Source organism: Schistocerca serialis, chromosome 1 (assembly GCF_023864345.2).
Source record: "Schistocerca serialis cubense isolate TAMUIC-IGC-003099 chromosome 1, iqSchSeri2.2, whole genome shotgun sequence".
In the NCBI taxonomy this organism is placed as follows: Eukaryota; Metazoa; Arthropoda; class Insecta; order Orthoptera; family Acrididae; genus Schistocerca; species Schistocerca serialis.
This window is the reverse complement of record NC_064638.1, coordinates 916,272,388-916,296,530: the sequence shown is the minus strand read 5'-3', so window position 1 is coordinate 916,296,530 and position 24,143 is coordinate 916,272,388.

Sequence of the window (24,143 nt, the reverse complement as noted above, 5' to 3'; positions counted from 1 at the left end):
AATGATGGACAGGAAACACAAATATTCTGTATTTTGTACCCTCTATTATGCTAATGACAACAGCCTTGCCACACTGGTAACAGTGGTTCCTGTCAAATCACCAAAGTTAAGTGCTGTCGGGCTGGGATAGCACATGGATGGGTGACCTTCTGGACTGCTGAGTCCTGCTGGCAAGTGGGGTGCGCTCAGCCCGTGTGAGCCAAACTGAGGAGCTCCTTCATTGAGAAGTAGTGGCTCCGATCTCATAAATTGACATACGGCTAGGAGAGCAGTGTGCTGAGCACTTGCCCCTTCATATCAGCATCCGGTGATGCCTGTGGCCTGAGGATGACACAGTGGCCGGTCAGTACCGTTGGGCCTTCAAGGTCTGTTCAGATGGTGTTTAGTCTAGTCTATTATGCTAATAAAGGGTTACTGTACAGTTTTCTTAAATCTGATAACACTGAAACACTTTGTCACTGTCTTGATGAAAAAATTTTTTGAAAGTGGTTTTCTATATTTTCTAAACAGCTCACCCTTTCTGATGAACCACACTCTCATCATGCTGCCAATGCAATCGTATGTATGAGGCAATGTACCATGATTATTTGCTCCATCCAGCACAGCTGATGTCTCGAACACAGTTATAGGTAGACTGCACTGTGTTGTACAGCAGCACCCCCTGCAACATGGTTCAGCTACTACTGCATCGCCACTGATGTCAGAATTCGAAATCTTCTTCACTGAACCTGACAAAAAATTCTTCTCCTCCAAATCTGCTGAGAAATTTCCCTGTCATTGATAAAATTTTTTTTTATTCATGTGTCAACATTCTTTACTTGATAAATAAATTTAATTGAAGTTACTGTAGTACTTGTACCACAATTGTACAGGTATAGTTTGTCTTCAGGTATAATGAATTCTTCCGATATTTCATTTCTTATTCATCTTAATGGACTGTTACTGAGTTTAGACAATATAGTTATGTCTGTTCACTTGTAGTTGCTCCTTTTGTTTAATCCTTGTTGCTGTTAGCAAGGCCATAATTTAACACTCATTGACTTTCAAGATTTTGTAAATTTATAGTACACTGTTTTCTTCCTTTTGTTCTGCATCCTGTACACTGGGAGCAAAATGAAGTGTTGTTTTTGTTGGTTTAGCATTTTATGTAGCTGCTGGCTTGCTCTTTATAGTTGAAACTGAATCAGAACACTCCATGAGATCTGTCACACAAATTAATATCTGATGTATTTACCTTTTTCTTTCTTTCTCTTTAATTCAGTTCAATTCAGTCACCACAGTCGATTTTCTTGAAGCAGAGATCCTGCTAATGAGTGATTCTGAAATGCCATATGTAGTTTAGAAAAGGCTTAATTTCTTCACATTCTGCAGCAGTTACAGGTGAAAAAGAAGATAACTTCTACTCATATCACAAAGTAGCATGTCCACTACTTTGCTTTCACAAACATATACACTCCTGGAAATGGAAAAAAGAACACATTGACACCGGTGTGTCAGACCCACCATACTTGCTCTGGACACTGCGAGAGGGCTGTACAAGCAATGATCACTCGCACGGCACAGCGGACACACCAGGAACCGCGGTGTTGGCCGTCGAATGGCGCTAGCTGCGCAGCATTTGTGCACCGCCGCCATCAGTGTCAGCCGGTTTGCCGTGGCATATGGAGCTCCATCGCAGTCTTTAACACTGGTAGCATGCCGCGACAGCGTGGACGTGAACCGTATGTGCAGTTGACGGACTTTGAGCGAGGGCGTATAGTGGGCATGCGGGAGGCCGGGTGGACGTACCGCCGAATTGCTCAACACGTGGGGTGTGAGGTCTCCACAGTACATCGATGTTGTCGCCAGTGGTCGGCGGAAGGTGCACGTGCCCGTCGACCTGGGACCGGACCGCAGCAACGCACGGATGCATGCCAAGACCGTAGGATCCTACGCAGTGCCGTAGGGGACCGCACCGCCACTTCCCAGCAAATTAGGGACACTGTTGCTCCTGGGGTACCGGCGAGGACCATTCGCAACCGTCTCCATGAAGCTGGGCTACGGTGCCGCACACCATTAGGCCATCTTCCGCTCACGCCCCAACATCGTGCAGCCCACCTCCAGTGATGTCGCGACAAGCGTGAATGGAGGGACGAATGGAGACGTGTCGTCTTCAGCGATGAGAGTCAATTCTGCCTTGGTGCCAATGATGGTCGTATGCGTGTTTGGCGCCGTGCAGGTGAGCGCCACAATCAGGACTGCATACGACCGAGGCACACAGGGCCAACACCCGGCATCATGGTGTGGGGAGCGATCTCCTACACTGGCCGTACACCACTGGTGATCGTCGAGGGGACACTGCATAGTGCACGGTACATCCAAACCGTCATCGAACCCATCGTTCTACCATTCCTAGACCGGCAAGGGAACTTGCTGTTCCAACAGGACAATGCACATCCGCATGTATCCCGTGCCACCCAACGTGCTCTAGAAGGTGTAAGTCAACTACCCTGGTCAGCAAGATCTCCGGATCTGTCCCCCATTGAGCATGTTTGGGACTGGATGAAGCGTCGTCTCACACGGTCTGCATGTCCAGCACGAACGCTAGTCCAACTGAGGCGCCAGGTGGAAATGGCATGGCAAGCCGTTCCACAGGACTACATCCAGCATCTCTACGATCATCTCCATGGGAGAATAGCAGCCTGCATTGCTGCGAAAGGTGGATACACACTGTACTAGTGCCGACATTGTGCATGCTCTGTTGCCTGTGTCTATGTGCCTGTGGTTGTGTCAGTGTGATCATGTGATGTATCTGACCCCAGGAATGTGTCAATAAAGTTTCCCCTTCCTGGGACAATGAATTCACGGTGTTCTTATTTCAATTTCCAGGAGTGTATTTCCCTGAATTGGTGTATAGATCATTAGAGTGACTTGTGAAGTAGAATAAAACACAACTTTTGATACGACATAGGCCTTGAAGGCTCAATGTGACATTCAAGATTACAATACATTTTATCTGTCACAAAATCCTCTTGTCTTTTCTTTTTTTCATTCTTGGACAATGTCATTACTCCTTGACAGTCAAGCTACTCCCAAGCTGTGATGCCAAAATGTAGAAGTCCCTACCCACAGCAAGTGAAGCCATTTATTTGTCGTCACACCTTGTTGTTTTCTTGTATTCCACACCTCCCGTTTAATGTCTGTGCATACAAAAACAAACACCTGTGCACAGTATATGATCTGTGACTTACTCCCTGCTTAACATTATTTTGTAATGATCATCTTTCCTTGTGTAGTGGCGAATTCTGCCACTGAATGTATCAGGATGACCAAACATAGTGGGAAGACACCAAATGTAGTGGCTGGTGCCAGGAGGTGCCATATTAAAATTCAGCGAGAACTTTCCAAGTGATTTATTGTTTTTTAGCTACAGTGATCTCATTCTTCTTGGTCTGTGTCACAGGGCCCCAAAATGCTGAGGAAGCACCCTAGTGGCCTGTGTAATGCAATGCTGTGTCGAGCCGGCCTTGTACACCAGCAGAGATGCGTCATCATCAGGATGCTGCAGTTGACTTGGTGGTCTGCGTCCCTGCCAACTCAACTGTCCCAGTCCTCGTTGCCTATGCGCTGCTCCGAGGAGCCACCGAGGGGCCCACTGACAACTGAGAGGTGGTCTGTGCTGCGTTCCTTCACCAGCAATGTGGCTTAGGACGCGGTGACGACAAGCGATGGGGACCCGCAGCCCAGTCTGCAACCCTCACCCCAATTGTCACTTGCATGTGTTGGAAGCCAGGATGACTGCCCACGGTAGTGAGGTGTAGAGTGGCCCGCCATTGGCTGGCTGGCTACAGACACCCCGTCAGCCTTGGGGGTTGAACTAACGGCCTGCCGTGGACTGGAATGCTGGCGTCCCATCTGCTGCTGTGTGTAGCCAGCGATGTGACACGCCCCGCCATCCAGGAGAGCTGTCACACCTGAATGAATCTCATTAGAAAATGGCACCTATTTATACTTGGCTGTGTGCTTCTGTTTTGCCAAGTGTGCCACTTCACGTCACATATGCATAACACTTAGGTTGGCCAGTGGCACCCTTCTGTCTGTGACTTGCACCATGGAAACTGTTGTGTGTGCCCTCTCCAGCAGTTCTATGCCCTGTGGCCTCTATTTGCCTTCACAACTGCTGGTATGCATAACTCACTGCAATGTGGCCCACACCTGGCTGTAACTTGTGCTCAGAATATCGCACAAAACCAACTTTCCCTATCCTAAATGGTGGTGTCGCTACACTTGTATTTGTACTAAACAAGGAGTGTAAAATGCCATTTACCTAAATGGCATGTAACACTACATACTCCAAGACTGATTGACAGATTGACTCCAACTCCTTATCTGCATGACCATCTTTCTCATTCCATTGTTCAACTTGCACTTGAATTAACGACTTGTTTAGAAAACCAAAGATGTACAAGGATACAGAGATATCCATAAACAATCAATTTTCTTAACCAAAGAGATACAGACAATTATTATTTTATGAACAAAAATATATTTCTCTCAAATTGTATCTTTTTGAATAATTATCATGAGCAATAAGTGTGGTTATAATAATAAATTACAAAGTAATAACTTTAAATAATTGTGTATCTTGTTCTTCAATGGGTCACAAAAAGAAGAGGTGTGCTGAGAGGTTCCATTAAACTGTGTCACCTCACTTCCCAATGGCTCCAACAAGCATTCATCACATGCCTACCCCCTGTGCTAGCCACCCCTCCCACCCAAATTCATAGCTGCAAACTGGCTGCCTCCCTCGAAGCTGCTAGCCACCCAGCCCAATCAGTATCCTTGAATCCCATCTCCCTCCCTCTAGCCCTCTAGCTGGACAACCTAGTCCAGCTGCTGAAATGTTGTACTGGTGCTGTTGTGCATGTGTGTGTGTGTGTGTGTGTGTGTGTGTGTGTGTGTGTGTGTGTTGTCTAATCCCAAAGAAGGCCTTTTGCCTAAAAGTTTACTTGTTTAGCAGTTGTAGTACATGTCCACAACTCAACATTTGCACTACATAGTAACAATCTATTCTTTTCATGATACTTTCATTCTTCCATCCTGGATTTTCCATTGTTTAAGATATAAATTCTCTAATTTCCAAATATGAGATTTTCTGTACTACATAAGATGAAAATAGAGGAGTTAGGACCTCAGAAAATATAATTTGATAAAACAAGATAAACATTAACAACAAGAAACTAATGGATGGTGGCAGCAGAAAAATGCAGAAATGGATGAGACTGCAGATAATAAGTGGGGTATTATAGAAAATGAGTCTGGGTAATAAAGCAGAAATATGATAACAATAGTAGCAACTGACAAAAAAAGACAGAGAGAAGGGTGGAAACGGAAGGTATGAACCAAAGTACGTGAAGAGAGAATTGCAGAAAATGACAAAATTAAGGAAGAGGTTTATGATGACAGGAGGGATTAGTAAAACTGTAGCTAGATGTGTCTTGGGATCTACACTGGTGTGCAGAAGACATGGTTGGATTCCATTTTGTATCTCATACATACACACATCATCAGGTAAATAACTTATTGAGAGTTGCAGTTGTCAGTGACAGATAGAATGGCCACCAGAATGCATTCATGTTGGCTAATGTTTAATGTTGTTTCTGGGTCTGGTAGCGTATATAAGGGTATCAAACAAGGCAGATGTTAAGAAATCACTGTGAGGCACATGGAAGTGCTGTTTACTCATTAGAGAAAGCCTTAACAGCACTTGACAGAGTTTAAATGTGACCGCACTGTGGGTCACCATTTAGCTGGCTGATCAAATTTGCAGTATCCAAAATTATGTTGCATTCAGACTTGTCAGGTGCACAATGTTGAACTGCAAGGGAACATGAGGATGGGCATACTGATTGTCAAGGTTCTGGTCAACCACACCTGATCACCACAAGGGAAGGTAACCATACTGAAATCCAGGTTTCTGCATCTGTCACGTGAGAACAAGTAATGGACTCCCTGCAATATTCTGTATTATCTCACACCTGTCATCAGAGACAAGTAGCAGCATGACAAGAGAATTATCATCCCATGTGTAGACTTCTGTTAACACTACAACACGAATGGTGGCATTTGGGGTGATGACATGATGGAGAACAATAGACTGGTGATGGATGGCACCATGCTCTGTTCAGAGATGAATTATACATCTGTACTAACTTGGATGATCAACATCAGTGAGTATTGTGGCAATCTGAGGACAGGCCTTATGCTGCCAATATTTTGGAGAGGCACAGAGGTGTTATTCCAAGCATCACAGCATGGGGAGCCATTGGTTTTGGCTTCAGATCATGGTCTAACCTGCCTGCTTACTCTGTTGGCTACAGTATTCTTTGTGTTAAAATTTCACAAACTTTGCAAACTTTGTATTTGCATAATAGATACATATTAAAGTGAGAAAGTGCAAGTAGAAAAACAAAGTTTTGAATTTGTATTTGTATTTAGCTTGTAGTACTTGTTTGCAGATTGGTGAATTATTAAATAACTCACAGTCTACTAATATGGTTCATCTTCTTATGAGAGGCAATCAGATTTTAATTTTAAAATATGTACAGCGAAGTAATATTAATACTGCAGGCAGCTTTGTATTGATGTCAATTTTTAACAAACTTTAGAAATTACACTTATACCAGTCTGCACAAATTATCATGTTTCATTGTGTACTATCTGACCAGTGATACAACTATCCCATTGTCACTCTAAGATCCTATAATTACATTTCAGTTTCTTATGTCCATTGAAACTTATCTATTATAATAAATTGTCCAGGTGAAAAATTCTTTTAAACTATTTTTCAAAACAGTTACAAAAAATTAAATACAATAACAATTATTGTAAAATGTAATTAATGAGTTCAAATGCAATTATAATTTTGAAATAGATTGAAAACATAAAAATAATTATGTTCTTCAAAGAATAATAAACTATATTAAGATCAGTTATTCTGTTTATAAATATATATATATATAACTATTTTAGCTTTTGCTCCCAAAATTACACCTAATGTGAAGTTACAATTTGTACCATGTATTATCATGTTATGAGTTGATGATTCTACAATGCATGACAGAAGGTGCACTGACCAGCTTCTTCTCAACAGCTGGTGGTGATTGAGGGAAACGTGATGGCATAATGGTATGTCACAAATATCCCACATTATTGTAGGTTACTTCTCATACAACAGTGTCATGGTGCCATTTTTCAACAGAGCTATTGTCTCTGCACATGGCACATGTCCTTTTGAACTATCTGCATGACTTTGAGTTACTCCTGTGCAAAAACGATTCCTGGATTTGTCCTCAATAGAACATGTATGAAACTAGGTCAAACACCAACTATGTCCCAGTACCAGTGTCCAGGATATCAAGTTCCACTTAAAAAATGTAGGACAACTTGCCTCAGATGAAAATACCATTGTTTTATAAAACACTGTCTAACAGAACCAGTGAATGCATTCAGGCAGAAGGGTGCTGCAATGTCATGCTGATAAGTGGACTCATAAAGCCAAGTTCTTTGCAAATTTGACTTGAATTTGTAATCATGAAAATAACATCACACACCCTCACAACCAATTAAATTTTATTTCATTCCCTATTCTCCTCTGGGCATTTCACTTTCTTTGTCAGGTAATATAAAAATAGCAGACAAATTTCTCACATGCAAACCTTTGAGGTACACCCATTGTCAGGAAGATTACAGATCACATCACTTAAGAAGAAATAACAAATAGTGAACAACAAGGATTCTCTGACAGGTTGTTTCCTCTTTAGTGCAGGAAACATTAGCAATAATGAATAGGTGGCAATGTAAAACTCTGCAAGAAACTGAGCTTATGGAATCAGTGGTAAGTAGCAAAGGTTACTAAGATGACAAATGGTTACTGCAGCTAATAGTAACAAAATCAGAATCCAGGAGAAGGGCCAGAGTATATCAGGAAGAAAATTTTTTCTGTTGCTTATATGATGATTTTTCAGTTTGAATACTTCTAAGGAGTTGGAAAACCAGTTGTTAAAAAAGCTTATGATGATGATGTGAAACCAAAAATTGGGGGTTAAAATTGTGTGGCGTCACTGGCACAGAGTACCCTATCTTTGTGCCTTTGCTTTTTTGGACTGCTTTGTTCCAGTGTTAGCTGTCAGTGTGTGACATATTCAACTGCCATATTTGTTATGTATGAGTGATTAATAAATGTGTTTTCTATACTTAGTGTGTGTTATCTCTCAACTAATCCTACATGATAACCACAGTGGTGACCCCAACACCATTGTCATTTCATCACGAGTTATTTTGTGCATGTTCTTGTCATTTACAAACTTCATGTGCCAGCCCAATATATTTCTGCTGTAATGGATCTACCAGTGTCCTTTGTTGCAAGTGCAACAAACCTGATTAACTATGCCAACTAACCTTACCTGGTCCAACATGGGCGCTGCCTAGAGTGGCAGCACAACAACAACCACAACATGGACAGTGCCTGCCACCTAATAACAGCATGGATGACCTTTCAGTTAAAGGCATTGTAGTTTATCCTTCATGTACATCATTACCTTTGGAATGGCTTGCCTTGCTGACAAAGTTCCATAACTGTGAATCGAACATTTCTATGCATGCAGTAGCACATTCTAATATACACAGTGTTGCAGACCATCAGACCAAGGTTGCACCATGACTGCCTTCTGCTCACCAATCATAATGGTGCCGGCAGTTCCACCTGCACTGGTCAGCGGGTCAGCTACCCCGTGGCTCTACCGCAACCACTCCCCACCCACTGTTGCAACAGCACCAGCCATTACACCTGCACCGTATTCTTCATCAGGCTTGCAGATTGGACAAACCATACCCCTGCTCACTCCACACCATGTGCTGCATGTGGCCACCACCCCACACAGACCTCGGGCTATGTAACGTTCACCGCTACTGCACTTCTGGTGTCAGGGGTATCCTGCTCTGCCCACTCTGATCTCCATCTGCCTATGCTGACTCAACTTGTGTTACCTGGCAGGTTCCCTAAGCTATCTGCATGACAAAAAGACAATCCATGAACTTAGTTTACATTAGTAAACCACCTACTGGACACCCACGACATTTTGGGTTATGACGCCTCTTTTGTCTGCCTGGTAAGCCACATACACGCACATACAGACCTCATCAGTGACTTGCTTCTCTCACCACCTGCCTTCCACAAATATTCAATGGCCAAAGCACTGCATATTGAGCACCATTCCCGCTCTCTGGCAGAGGCTATTTATCACATTATTCATGAGGAGCATCTCGATGACGGTACCCCTTCGCAGCTTTGGTGGCGCCTAAGTGCATTAATCAATGATCAGGCTTTACCTGATACCACCCTTTGGACATTGTGGATGGTCAAAATGCCTTCAGATCTGGGTGGTCTCACATTGCCAACCCACTTGAGGTTCGGAACGCATGGTGGATCATGCTTACGCTATCATTTGTCACCGACATCACCTGTCACTAACGTCTTCTCCACCATCCTCAGTTGGCACACCTGTGCCTACAGTTCCATGTCCTGTCAGTAGAGGACAGTATGCTCACCTCAGCACCTAAGCTGCCTGTCAGGAGCTGCCATCTAGTGGCCTACAAGATGTAATACCAGCGGGCTCCCAACAGCTGCCGACCTCGCCCGAACAGCAACCCAGTCGGCTACCAGCCCTGACGCAGTTAGCTGCGACCACCTCCTGTTCCGCACCATTGTGCCAACTGGCATACTGGCTGAGCTGGTTCAACACTATGTACGGGGATGCCACCCACAACTGCAGCATGTCTTGGACCTACCCAAATGAGACTGGCAGGTTTAGGTAGCATGTACCTTCACGCACCTATCATCCGAGGCTGCACAACTCGCTTCAGTGATGCGATGCCTCTATGCTATAGACTTATCAATGGGCATTCGTTTTCTCAGTGACACTGATGCCAACGTTAGCGTAAACCCAGCCAAACATGCTGTCAACGCACTATCCCCTTCTACCCTTGCCTTGATCACCACCCATAATTCTCTTATTTTGGTTCATGGCTCCATCAAGATGGCACTTCACCTATCACTGGTTCACACCTTCCCTTGGACCTTCCACACTGCAGATGTGGATGAACCTGTTCAAATGGCTCTGAGCACTATGGGACTTAACATCTGAGGTCGTCAGTGCCCTAGACTTAGAACCACTTAAACCTAACTAACCTAAGGACATCACACACATCCATGCCCGGTGCAGGATTCAAACCTGTGACTGTAGTAGTTGCACAGTTCCAGACTGAAGCACCTAGAACCGCTCAGCCACACCAGCTGGCTGAACCTGTGATCAGATTGGATTTTCTACACCATTACAAACTTTCACTAGACCTGCAGGTCGCTGCACTCTGCCACTTGTCTGGCTCTACAGTTCAATGCTCAATTAGTTCTGCATGACTTCACTTTCTGCCTGTGTGGCTATGCTTTCCACGTGTGCATTCCTGGTTAAGCGCATAACAACATGGCTCTCTGATCTGTCACATGTGTGATCACAAATCGATGGGCTCCACACCCAGAACGATGCCTTACGCACCTGCATCACATCTGTCTCTGCCTAATTGTCACATGCATGGCATACCATACATCACCTATCTGTAGTCCCGCAGCAAGGCGTGTTATCACACACCTCTACAACGTCTTCTCACCAATCTTATTCTGTGCTGAGCATTCCACTGCCTGCTGTTTCTTTCACACTACCATGGGCAAATCTACAAGACACACCTGCATGCACCCCTCCAGATTCTTAGCGCCATTTCAGTCCTGCATTGCGTCTTCCATTGCCGACTACAGCTGATGCCCTGCCTACGCCACCCCAGTTTCTCAAGGCCAGTGAACTGACATTGCCTGTGAGTACCTTCTTGACTCTTCCTGCCGGCCATCCTTCTTGAGTATTGGCACTCATTATAGGTTTCACTCCACCGCTGGTCCACCTGTCAAGGCCAGCCATCTTAATGCTTCCAAACTTCTGTGCGCCGGGGAGATCGTTTGGGATCTGTTGGCTTTGGGCATCCTCCACCCTTCCGACAGCAAATGGTCGTCACCTATTCACCTTGTTCCCAAAAAGGATGGCACCTTACACATGCACAGAGACAACAGGTCCCTTAATGTCCGCACTATTATTGATAACTACCCCATTCCACACATCCAGGATTTCACGCAATTATTCCATGATTCTACCTTTTCGGTTGTTCCAAGGTATAAAGATCACAGAAATTCTTTTTATTCCATGATTACCGGTTTCGGCGAAACTAAATCCACCATCATCAGACCTTAGGACACATACAGGCTACAACATCAAGGCAAACTATGGTGATGTTAATAGTTGCCTGTAACAGGGCTTACAAAATTGTCCCAAGTAGCAAGTTGTATAAGTTCCAAGGTGTATCAACAGATCCCTATGCATCCACGGGATATTCCGAAGATGGCGATCATCACACCCTTCATCCTATTTGAATACTGTTACATGCCTTATGGACTGAAAAATGCTGCACAGACGTGGCATCAGTTCATTGATTCCAGTTTGCTCCCTCTGCCATTTGCCTGTGCTTGCTTAGATGATATACTTATCTTTTCCTCCTCTGCTGAGGAGCATCAAGTTCACCTACCTTCAGTCTGTTCAGCCCTCACTACCAAAGGTGTGGTGATCAACCATGATAAATCTCAACTGTGTTCCACATCCGTTACTTTCATGGCCATTCTGTATCTGCTAACAGCCTCAGACTGATGAGGTCTCGTGTCAAAATCATACATAAACTTCCTCTCCCCGAGGATTATGCTCACCTCCATTGTTTTCTAAGTATGGCAAACTTCCACTGCTGCCATATTCCTCAAGCTGCCTATGTCCAAATAGCCCTCACTGATGCTCTCTCCGGCAAAAATACCACTGAAAAATGGAAGTTTGAGTGAACCGAACCTACACTTTTGGTAACCTTAAAACTGGCTTCACCAAAGCTGTCTTGCTCACCCACCCTGACCTTGAGGCCTGTGTCTCGATCAAGACTGATGCCAGTGACTCAGCTGTGGGCGCTGTTTTACAACAGCGCACTGACGACTCCAACCAACCCCTCCACTTCTTTTCCAAGAAACTGACTAAGAGCCAGTGCAAGTGGTCAGCTTTCGACTGTGAGCTCCTTGCTGTGTACAAGGTGGTTAAAACATTTCCATAGTGACCTCAAGGGTTGACCCTTCATGATCTATACAGATCACAAGTCACTCGTGGACGATATTTATAATCCAGCTAAGGACCTTTCACCAAGGCATTTCCACCATATGGACTACATCTGTCAGTACTATTCTGATGCATGCTATATCCACAGTGTGGAGAACATTGGGGCAGACTACCATTCCTGCATCTGTGTGCTAACCACACTGCTGGATCTGGAGGAGCTCACTCAACTACAAGCCGATGAAGATGATATACAGCGAATAATATTAGACAATGACTCATTGCTCTCATACTACCTTGTTCGACAATCCCTGAACTTTGTGACACCTCTACAGGCACATTGTGCCCCTGGTCCCTATTGCCCTATGTCACAGAGTCTTTACTGCCTTGCATGGCTTAGCTCACCCTGGGATGTGAGCCACGAAGCGTCTGCTTACGGAGCGCATCGTCTGGCCTGGAGTGAAGCACGACTGTCACACTTGGAGGCATGCATGCATTCTGTCCCAGCACAGCAAGGTCAGCAGGCATGCTCAGCCTCCATTGGGCAAGTCTGATATTCTGAAGGGGCATTTCCGGCACGTCCGTATTGATGTCATTGGTCCCCTTCCCATTTCTGAGGGTTACAGATACATCTTATCAGTCATCAACTGTGTGACCCTCTGGGTTGAGAGGGTCCCCCTTACAGACATCATGGCTGAGACCATTGCCTGCTCCTTTGCCTCTGCATGGGTTGCTCACTTCAGCTGTCCTCTGTCTCTCACAATCGACCAAGGATGCCAGTTTGAGTCCACACTCCTCACATGCCTCTGCAAACACTGCAGCGTTGCCAAATTTCATACCACAGCCTACGGCCCACAGGTGAATGGCCTTGTTGAGCAGTGGCACTGCACACTCAAGGCTGCCCTAATGTACCATGGAGGTCTATGGTCGGAAGCCCTTCCGTGGGTCCTGCTAAGTATTCACTCAGCCCATAAAGAAGATCTTAACGTCTAGTTTGCCGAGGTTATATACAGTGAGCCTCTCCTTCTTCCTGCCAAGTTTATTAAGGATTCACTTTCAGCTGCATCCGAGGATCTCCCTGCACTGGTTGAGTGGGTATGCACACACGTCACACACCTCTGCACGCCCTTTGTCCTGTCCCCAAACAACCCCGTCTGTGTTCGTCGACAAGGACCTAGCTACATGCGACTTTTCTTTGATACAGGATGACTCTGTGCGAGTAGCCCTGCAGCTGCCTTATTTGGGCCCTCACCACATGCTTGTGTCTATTAATCAGCTGAAAGTGGCGTGGTCTCTCAAAAATTTACCTCCCGACACAGCCATCCTGGCTCCAGCTGATTCATCTCTGCCTGTGCAGCCATTGGAACCAAGGCACTGCTGCAAGGCCTACACTGACGCCCCCACTTCCCATGCCGTCCACCGCCTACAGCTGCCATGTTGGCACCAAAATTATGAATTTGTGTAAAGACGCTTCCCTCCACTGTGCTCCTCACTACTGTGGTGACTTTGCTTTTTTGGAGTGCTTTGTTCCAGTGTTAGCTTTCAGTGCGTAACATGTTTGACTGCCATATTGGTTACGTATGAGTGATTAATAAATGTGTATTAAATACTTAGTGTGTGTTATCTCTCAACTAATCCTACATGATAATCACAAATGGACTAAAATAAATAAAATGGCCATATATCCTTGAGTGATTGAGACAAAGCAAGTCAAGTATCCAGTCCCACCTGCTATGTTTTTTGGCTTCCCAAGATTTTATCAATTTTTTTGCTGAACTACGATAATGTCAATATGTTAGTGTACCTAGAACACAATGAGTGCATTTTAAGTTCATAAACAAGCTTAGTCCAATTCATTATCATTGCTCATTATATACTACTTGCTAACATTTTTGCAGTGATCTAAGTAGTTAACTTAGAAACTTCGTTAATTATGAAATGTTGTTAATTGAAAAAGCTCATACAGTGTGTCATTACTTATTTAGTAATTGGTAGGATGCATATTTCAGCATATTAATGCCTCTCATTTGAAAGTTGTAGCGGGACTTTGAATTTCACCGCGCTACACTCGTTCCCTCAGATAAAAATTATACCGTCGCAGCGGTATGAGCGCTCAACGGCAGAGAAAATACTAAAATTGTAACTCTTTTTTCTTTTTCTATCCGTTTCTTTATTGTCTCTTGAGAGCAGAAGCTTAGGGCAGACGTGATCTGATTAAGACGAAAAAACTTATTAATGTGGAGACATTGTGGAAGTTGTTATAAAATTCGGAGGATGGAGAGAAGCAACTAAAATAAAATGCATTTAATATTAAGACCGTTTTGGATACATTAGAAATTCCTGGACAATGAAACTTATTGCAAGATTTTGGAGCAGACTTTTCACGCAGAATTGAAGGAGATTTTTGAAGACCTGGATGCCGCATGAAAGAAGACATTTAATCTGGTAAAGGATGGACTCTTATCTATGCCACTTCCCCCTGTCAGTTACATTTTGTTAGTCTCTCTTCTTTTTCAATAATTTTTGTAGTGGAAATTGGTTTAACTTTTGCTCAAAAACGCCACGAGGACCACCCTAACAATAGCTTTTCCAAATCACGAAGTCCGATAGCTTTTCTCTAATACGAAGTCCGATCTGCTTTTCATTCTTTCACTTTTTCATGGTCATTTACGATTTTAAAACCCCCTTTTTATTCACCATTTCTTCCCACCATTTTCAAGCTTTTCTTTTATTTTATTTTATTTTTATTTCTTATTAACCACTACAAAGTATCTCCAACTTTTCCATAAGATATCTAAAATTGTCTGAAACTAATTATCGCCTGGATTAACATTAAAGCTTTAGAGCATTACTAGATTCTTTTATAAATTATGTCGAACTTCCTATACATTCTGAACTTTAGCATTAAAAGTTTGTTGATACCTTTTTTTATGTTCCATTTGACATGCAGCATTTGTTAATTAACACACTAATTAGAAATTTCAGTATTTTGAGAGTTATAAAATATTTCATTTAAGATGACTACCATAATTAATGAGTAGTGTAAAACACATTGTTCATAGGCTAATCTTCATATTGACCTAGCACATATGAGGTCAAGCAGTCTGCAGCCGAGAGTAAAGAGAGCAACACCTACGTCTCTTGTCATGAGCAATGTGCCACAGACCCATAAGTAACATTCTCAAATAGCCACACATATTGTGTACAGTCTATTTTCTTCACTTGTCAGTTTAATTTGTGGCTTCTGTGACAGTAATTACTTAATGGAATGAGCATATTATTGACTCCTATGAGCCATGATTGATTAGAAAGGCAGTGCCGATGGTCGTATTGATTCTATTTGTGCACTGTCTAAATTGTTTTGTGATCCTTAAATGTGTATGAGGAGATTGATATGATGAACTGATACATTAAATTTTTGACACATGTGAATCATTTTGAATCACTGGACAGTGTTGTGAGATTACTGCACTATGACAATTTAACAATCTATGAACTAGTGTAGTAGGTCAAGATCTGCTTTCCTTTGATTCAAACTATATATGAGACTCAAAACTGGCCATATCAGTGAATGCTTCACACAAAGAGTGTAATTAACCCTTTGATGATTACTGGGGACGCTGTTCCCTTGGCCCGACTGACATGTTTAAATGCAGCCGATGGGTTTTCCCTACAGTCCTAAGGATGTGTTGATGTGTACAGTACCATTGGCCTTTTCACTGCTAGTGAGAGTTTAGGCGTGCTGAGCCACAGCTACCTGAGCACGACAGACGTGTAAACACACGGAGCTGTCTTTCCGCCCTGCTCTTCCAGTAGCTGTTCAGTGTTGTGATTGTATAGTTCAAGAGTGTGTGTATATTAGTTTCTGTATTCCCTCTTTGCAGAATTCGACTTCACTTCCCGAGTTTTTGTCAGTTTTCTTGTTTTCTACGGGAGAAATGTCATGTCGCCATTGTTACAAAGATAGATTCTGGACATGCTCACTAGGAGTGACAGTGAGTGTGAATTATCTGATGCTGCTAGCAGTGATGAGTCTTCAACAGAATCTTGACACTGTAGTCCTCAGCCCTTTACATCAGAGGGGAGAGCAAGAAATACAGTCAGTAGTTCCTCTGAATCTGAGGAATCAGAAAGTGATAGAGAAACTGTTAAAAAAAAAGAGCATGCTTAAGTGACATGTTTGACTGGAAAGAAACTGATTTCCAGCTGTTAAACATTACCTCAATGACTTGAGTTTGGGGCACAAAGGTCACTAGATACTGACCCAAGCATTCTCTCATTTTTTGTGATATTTTTCTGAAGAAATGCTGCGATTTATTGCAGACGAAACAAATCATTTTTACATTTGCACCAGAAAAGGTACTACCAAATCTGTGAATTCTTGACTGTCAAAATATAAAGACATTGGATTTGAGGAAATGTATTGTTTTGTTGCTATTTGCCTTGTAATGGTGCAAGTTAATAAGTTAAACTTACGTGATTATTGGTCCAGAGATACACTTTTGAAAACACCAGTTTTGACCGAAATTATGTCCCCAGACCATTTTTGTCTACTTCCAAGAATGATTCGCTTCAGTGATAACCCTGTGAGTACCATACTGGATGCAACAGTACCTAAAATTGTGACGATTGTTGACAAAGTTTGTAAGATGTTTCATAATTCATTTCATCAACATCACAAGCTTTGTATGGATGAAAGTCTCTTGCTGTTCGAAGGATGACTATTTTTTAAGCAATTTATTCCAACAAAGTGAAGTAGATTTGGAATAAAGACACTAGTACTGTGTGACAGTCAGAGTGGGTATATTTTGGATTTTATTGTATATACAGGTGCAACAACAGAAACTGTGTTCCACAGTTCAGGGAATAGTGGTGACATAGTGCAGAAGAAATTAAAATGACAAGCAACTGAGCTTAAGTCCACTGACAAGATCCTTGCTATCAAGTGGTGTCATAAGAGAGAGGAGTGAATGTTGACCACAAGTCACACAACACAAATAGTTGACACAGAGAAGACTGACAGAAATACTAGCAAAAGAAATAAAGAAACTGCAATATATATATATATATATATAAAAAAAATATGTCTGCTTGTGTCTGTATATGTGTGGATGGATATGTGTGTGTGTGCGAGTGTATACCCGTCCTTTTTCCCCCTAAGGTAAGTCTTTCCGCTCCCGGGATTGGAATGACTCCTTACCCTCTCCCTTAAAACCCACATCCTTTTGTCTTTCCCTCTCCTTCCCTCTTTCCTGATGAGGCAACAGTTTGTTGCGAAAGCTTGAATTTTGTGTGTATGTTTGTGTTTGTTTGTGTGTCTGTCGACCTGCCAGCACTTTCATTTGGTAAGTCACATCATCTTTGTTTTTAGATATATATTTCCTACATGGAATGTTTCCCTCTATTATAACTATATATATATATATATATTTTGCATTCTGGATTTGTGCATTCTAAATGCACCAGTTGGTAACAGGGTGAAACTCTGCGAGTTTCACCTTTCTCTCGTAAGAGAGATTGTAGAATAATATTCCACCTAATGGAAAAAAGCTGGTAGGGGAAGGCACTATAATTATGAGAGTCCTCTGTGATTCACAGGGAGACATTTTCCAGCTGTTATTGTACGTGAACATTCACAGAAAAGTTCAAATGGCTCTGAGCACATGGGAGTTAACATCTGTGCTCATCAGTACCCTAGAACTTAGAACTCTTTAAACCTAACTAACCTAAGGACATCACATACATCCATGCCCGAGACAAGATTTGATCCTGCGACCGTAGCAGCAGCGCGGTTCCGGACTGAACCGCCTAGAACCGCACGACCACACCGGCCAGCCACAGAAAAGTACACTAATGCACAGATGCATGGTTCAGAGTATAAGTATGTAAAATGCGACATCATTATTACTTCCCTGCCAACATAGGGTGAAATATCTCTAAGTGAAAAACATGCTCATCTTAGATTTTTGAGCTGGTGATTGGTATATTCATTCTGTTTTAATTGACTGTCCATTCATATGCCTGCAAATTTTACATGCAGAGATTAATCAGTTTTCTGCTACTGACTTCTATTACAAGAGTTTGCACCTTGTTGTTTGCTGTCAAAAGTCAAATAACATTTGTTTTTGAAAGATTTAATTCTAGAATATTTGCTGGGAACAGTTCACAAACTTGATGGGTTATTACTTTAGTTGTAATCTGCACTGAGAATTTAATGAGCTTGATAAAGATACTTGTATCATCAGCAAATATTACATATTGTCCTTGTTATTGACTGTTGCTGGTAGCTCACAAATACACACTAACAAGATCAATGGTCCAAGGATTGAGCATAACAAACTTAACTCCCCTAGTACTGCTGTGTTCAACGTAACTCCACAGGCATCTGGTAATATGTATTTCACTCATATTCAAAACTGCTATTTTCAAAATCTGTAAATTTCTTCCTTCTGACTCAACTGTATCAAATTATATTTTGCTCATTTTTATATTTACACTAAATTAAAATTTATTCATGGTTTTTGGCCTGAGAACCAGTTGGGTCAATATGACTCCAATTTAAATTGTTTGTCTTTGTTTTCAATGTAATAATTATGAAAACAGAATGATGAATGTTATATTGAACAGCTAATTATGAAACACCAACAAAAATGAAAATTTATTTCCTGATTATTTTTACAGCCATTGTTAGAGTTTCTTGTCTCAGCTGTTGTTGTACACTTCCTAGAATAACTGAGGTCAGTATGATCCCATCAGCACACTGGAAAATCACATCTCTCTTATTTTCAAAGCTGTTATTTTTACAAGGTATGAATTTCTGTCTCTGAGTCAGTTGTATACAATTATGCTTTTTTCAGTTTTATATTTACAACAAGCTAAAATCTGGTTTTTTGAACTGAGTATTGCTGGGGTCAATATGACACCAAACTATTTTTTTTCGTTTCTTGAAGATAATATTTATGAAAATAGAATGATGACTGTTACATTCAACAATTGCATTGTATGTTTTTATGTTAGTTCATTAAAATACTGCCTGTATATCTGCCATAAATTAAGTCGGGTATTTATGACCTCAGTGGCACTCAATGAAACAAAAAGCCTTGTAGCAGGAGGGTTAATAGTTCCCCATCTGATTTTATTGTTTCACCTACAGCTAATGAAACAACTTTTTGTTTTCTGTTATGTAAGTAAGTTTCTAGTTAAGCTTGTAGTGTCTCTTTGATACCTTATTGTTGAAGTTTTGTGGAAATGTTATGCATTTTACCCAGTTAAAGCTGTAGTGAGACCACAGAATATTCCCAAGGATAGCTTTTGGAGTTCTGTTCATCTAAAACTTTTTTTGTGGGACTGAGTATTGTTCTGTTTGGGGATTGCCCTCTGTGTAAATCAATTTGGAAGGGTGTCAGTGTGGTATTTTGTGTTAAGTGTTCATATTGTCACATAGAAGAAGGTGTAATTTGATGAATAACGACCACTAACTTCACTTAACAAAGGTTTATTCAGCATATTCACATACAAGAGTGTGGAGCAGACTACTTCCATACAGAATACATACAGTATATATACAGCTACAGAACATTCCAGTACAATGATTCTTGACATTTGTGGATACTTCTAGAATGTACTCGAACCAAATACAGAAATTAAAATTGTACAGTTCAGGTGAGTTTTGAACTCGTGACCCTCCATGCAACAGTTTAGTATCATAACCAGTCCACCACAGTGCTATTCAGCTTCTTCTGTGACAGTGCTCTCTCCTTAAGTGAACAGCGTCTTGGTGTTATGTCCTCCTAGTCTGGAAATGAGTCATGGGTCCTGCATACTCTGACTTCAGATGACTGATTCTGGCCCTGGCAGTGATGTTCTTAGAACTTCTTATGCCACTATGCTGTTCATCACCTTTCCACTTGTTCCCTGTTTCTGGAGCTTCAAATTTACCCTGGGTTGCAGGATCCTTAGAGGGCTTCATTCAAAGGACATGGACCGAATCTCTGTCGGGGTCAAAATCTTCAACTTCATGAGTAACATCAGACAACTGCCTTACAACCTTATAAGGTCCAAAGTAGCACCTGAGGATTATCTCAGAGAGACCAACTTTCCAAACAGAAGTGAAGATCCAGACGAGGTCACCAGGCTGGTAGGCAATAGGGCGGTGGCTCGTGTCATACCTTCGGCAATAGTTTTCTTGGGCCTACAGCATGTAGAGTTGAGCTAACTGCCGAGCTTCCTCAGCTATGGTTAACACCTGGCCAATGTAGTCATCGTCCGTGTCATCAGGATGTAATGGGAACACAGTGTCCATCATTGTAGTCGCCTCACGCCCATGCACCAGGAAAAATGGCATAAATCCTGTGGTGTCTTGTTTGGCAGTGTCCTAGGCAACATTGATGAACATTGATAGCCCATTAGATTGTGGACAGTAGGCAGTCATCATGTAATGAGTAATGTTGCACCGATGGTTCATCTCTATCACACGATTTGATCGAAAAACTTTCCCTCAATCTGTAATTAATTACCTTGGGGCACCGTGTTTTAATACAATGTCTTCCATGATGAATTTGTCTACCTCGGATGCTTTGGCTGTTTTCATGGCTTTTGTAATGAGATAGCATGTCAGATAATCAGTGCAAACAATAATCCATCTACTGCCACTAGCAGACATTGGAAATCATCTGAGGTTGTCAATCTCAACAAGCTGGAAAGGCGTTTCAGCTGCTGGAATTGGTATGAGTTGGCCAGATGGTTTCTGAAGAACTGCCACTCTCGACAGTGCAACACAAGTGATGGACACCCCTAAATAAACCTGGCCAGAAAAATCTCTTGTGGATTCTATCATATGACTTAATAAATCCTAAATGTCCAGCTGCAAGTGTGTCATGGAATTTCTGTAGAACATCTAAGCACATGTGTTTAGGAATCACTGGTAGCTACACCTTTCCAAACAGATCAAAGTTTTCTTAAAAAGTAATCCATTAACGACCTTAAGTTGTCCTTTCACGTCCTCTGACTGATAATTTGAGATATCTTGGCGTCCTTCTTCTGCTCAGCAGAGAGATCCTGGAGTGCAGCAAAGTCTTGATGGTCTTGCAGAGGGTTTGTTGAGAGACAGTCGGCATCTTGGTGTTTTCTTCCACTTTTGTACACTATGGTAATGTCATACTCTTGAAGACATAATGCCCACCTGGCGAGTCATCATGTTGGATCCTTAAGACCTGTCAACCAACAAAGTGAATGACGGTCTGTAACAACTGTGAATGGCCTTCCATAGAGGTACTGTCAAAATTTGCACGTGGCCCAGATCACAGCAAGACATTCTCTTTCTGAGAGTCAGCTTTTGTAAGTGTCTTAGGAGCATAGGCTATAACAGTCTCTTTTCGATTTGCACCAGAACACCAATGATCCTCTACCCACTGGCATCTGTGTGTAGTTCTGTAGGTGCTCTCTCATCATACAGATCTCTCATCATACAGACCATATACAGGATCAGTCATCAGATCTTTTCGCAGCACATTGAAAGAATCTTGTTGAACACCACCCCAGATAAATTTAGCATCAGCTTTTAACAACTCTTGGAGTGGCCTGGCTTTGATACAAAAATCTTTGATGAAATGATGGTAATGTGAAAATAATTTAAGGAAGCTTCTCACATCTCTAATACTTTTAGGAATCAGAAATTCCGTTATAGATTTCACCTTTTCTGGGTCTGGCCGCACACCTTCTTTTGACACAACATGTCCAAGTATTTAGATTTATTTTGCTCCAAAGAGACACTTTCTTGGATTAAGTTTCAGTCCGTCTTGTTGGAGACACTTAAGAATGGACCTCAGTCTTTTTATGTTTTCATCAGATGTCTCTGAGAAAACTATAATGTCATCTAAATAACAAAGACACATCGTCCACTTCAGGTGCCTTAGAATATTATCCATCATCTGTTCAAAAGTTGCTGGTGCATTACACAAACCAAATGGCATTACCTTAAACTTATACATGCCCTCAGGGGTGATGAATGCAGTTTTCTCATGATCAGCCTCATCTGCTTCGATTTGCCAGTATCTCGTGTACATGTCCACAGTTGAGAAAAACTTGCCCCCCTTCAGATAATCTAGTGCATTGTCAGTTTGTGGAAGAGGATAAACATCCTTTTTAGTTATCTTATTAAGCTTCCTGTAATCAACACAAAAGCATGAACTGCCATAGTTCTTCCTGACGAGGACCACTGGTGATGACCATGGGCTCTGTGAAGGCTGAATGATGTCATTCTTTATCATTTTCTCTACCTTGTCACAAATTATTTTATGTTCCATTGCTGACACGTGGTATGTTCTCTGGCTTATTGGTTGATGGTCTCCAGTGCTAATCCAGTGCTTCACCATTGATTTGTCTAATTTGCTCTTCACTTGTGGATTGAAGCATTCAGAGAACTATTGAAGAATGGCAAGTAGCTTCTTCTGTTGTTCCTTACCACAGTCAAGCTAGAAGATCTTGTCTCATAGTGGTAGTGCTAATTTCACCCACAGACTTGGCATGGGTGGTTTCTATGACATTCAGTTGTTCTTCAATTAATGGCTCAGCATTTGCTATGAAGATGCATCTTGGAATGATCTGTGGTTTTCAGCGCCTCCACCAGAATAATGTTACATAGAAGAAGGTGTAATTAGATGAATGACGAACACTAACTTCACTTAACAAAGGTTTATTCAGCACTGGCACATACAAGAGTGCAGAGCAAACTGCCTCTGGCCAGAACACATACAGTATATATACAGCTACAGAACATTCCAATACAATGATTCTTGACATTTTTGGATACTTCTATAATGTACTCAAACTGAATATAGAAATTAAAATTGTACAGTCCAGGTGAGTTTTGGACTCATGACCCTCCATGCAGCAGTTTAGTATCATAACCACTACGCGACAGTGCTACTCAACTTCTTCTGTGACAATATAGCCCTCTGTATTCCACCCTCTCAAATATATGTGAAGGAAAAGGCCACAGAGGGATAGGTCAGTAGTGAGAGTGATACAACTCTCTTAGGATCTGTGTTTATTGGTTTCACTCTAACATGTTTTAGTCTATCTGTCCATGCACAACAGAGCACTGTACCAATATGTTCCAAAAAGCTGCATACAAAAAATGTGATCTTTGATGCAATCACATCTTTGGATCTACTCATCACAGAGATAGGAGGTCAAGTTTTCTGGATAACCTTTGGCTTAGTGGCAATTAGTATATTTATTAAAAAAAATTGGCATACTGTCTCAATCCCACACTACATGGTCAAAATTTAAACATCACACAGTTCCTCCACCCCAACAAAATTGGGAAAATTAGTTGGTTCTTTTGCATTATGTGTTACCTAGGGTGGATCTTGGAAAGCTTATAAAAGTACCAAGATACACAATTAGACAATAATAACAGTATTAATGATATGGCACATGTATCTGAAAATGAAAAGGAAGAATATCAGATTTCTCATTTAAGTTTTGATCAAAAGTTTTGGCATACTATTTTTAATTATGGTGAAGTATGTGCTAATCACAAACCACATGTGAGAGTAGTGAGAATTTTGATGTAGTATGGACTAATGATTTCTTCTCTTGGGCAGAAAACAGTGTTATTGATGTATGTAAATCAGGTGATGACTATATTGGATCTGAACTGTGAGGTATTTTTGATGCAGATGTGAATGAGGGCTGTGAAGTAACTGAGTGTGGTAAGTCTGAGAGTGGTGGCTTATTGAAAGTGAATGTAGGTGAGGTAAGTGATTTTGATCAATATCAGACTTATATTGTTAGTGATATTGTTGATGAAGCAATTTTGGAGGAAGATGATGATGATAAGTATCAGGTAATTGTGGAGATTAAAAATAATGAAGTTTCAGAGTTAATTGTAAATGATGTTGACAACACATGTAA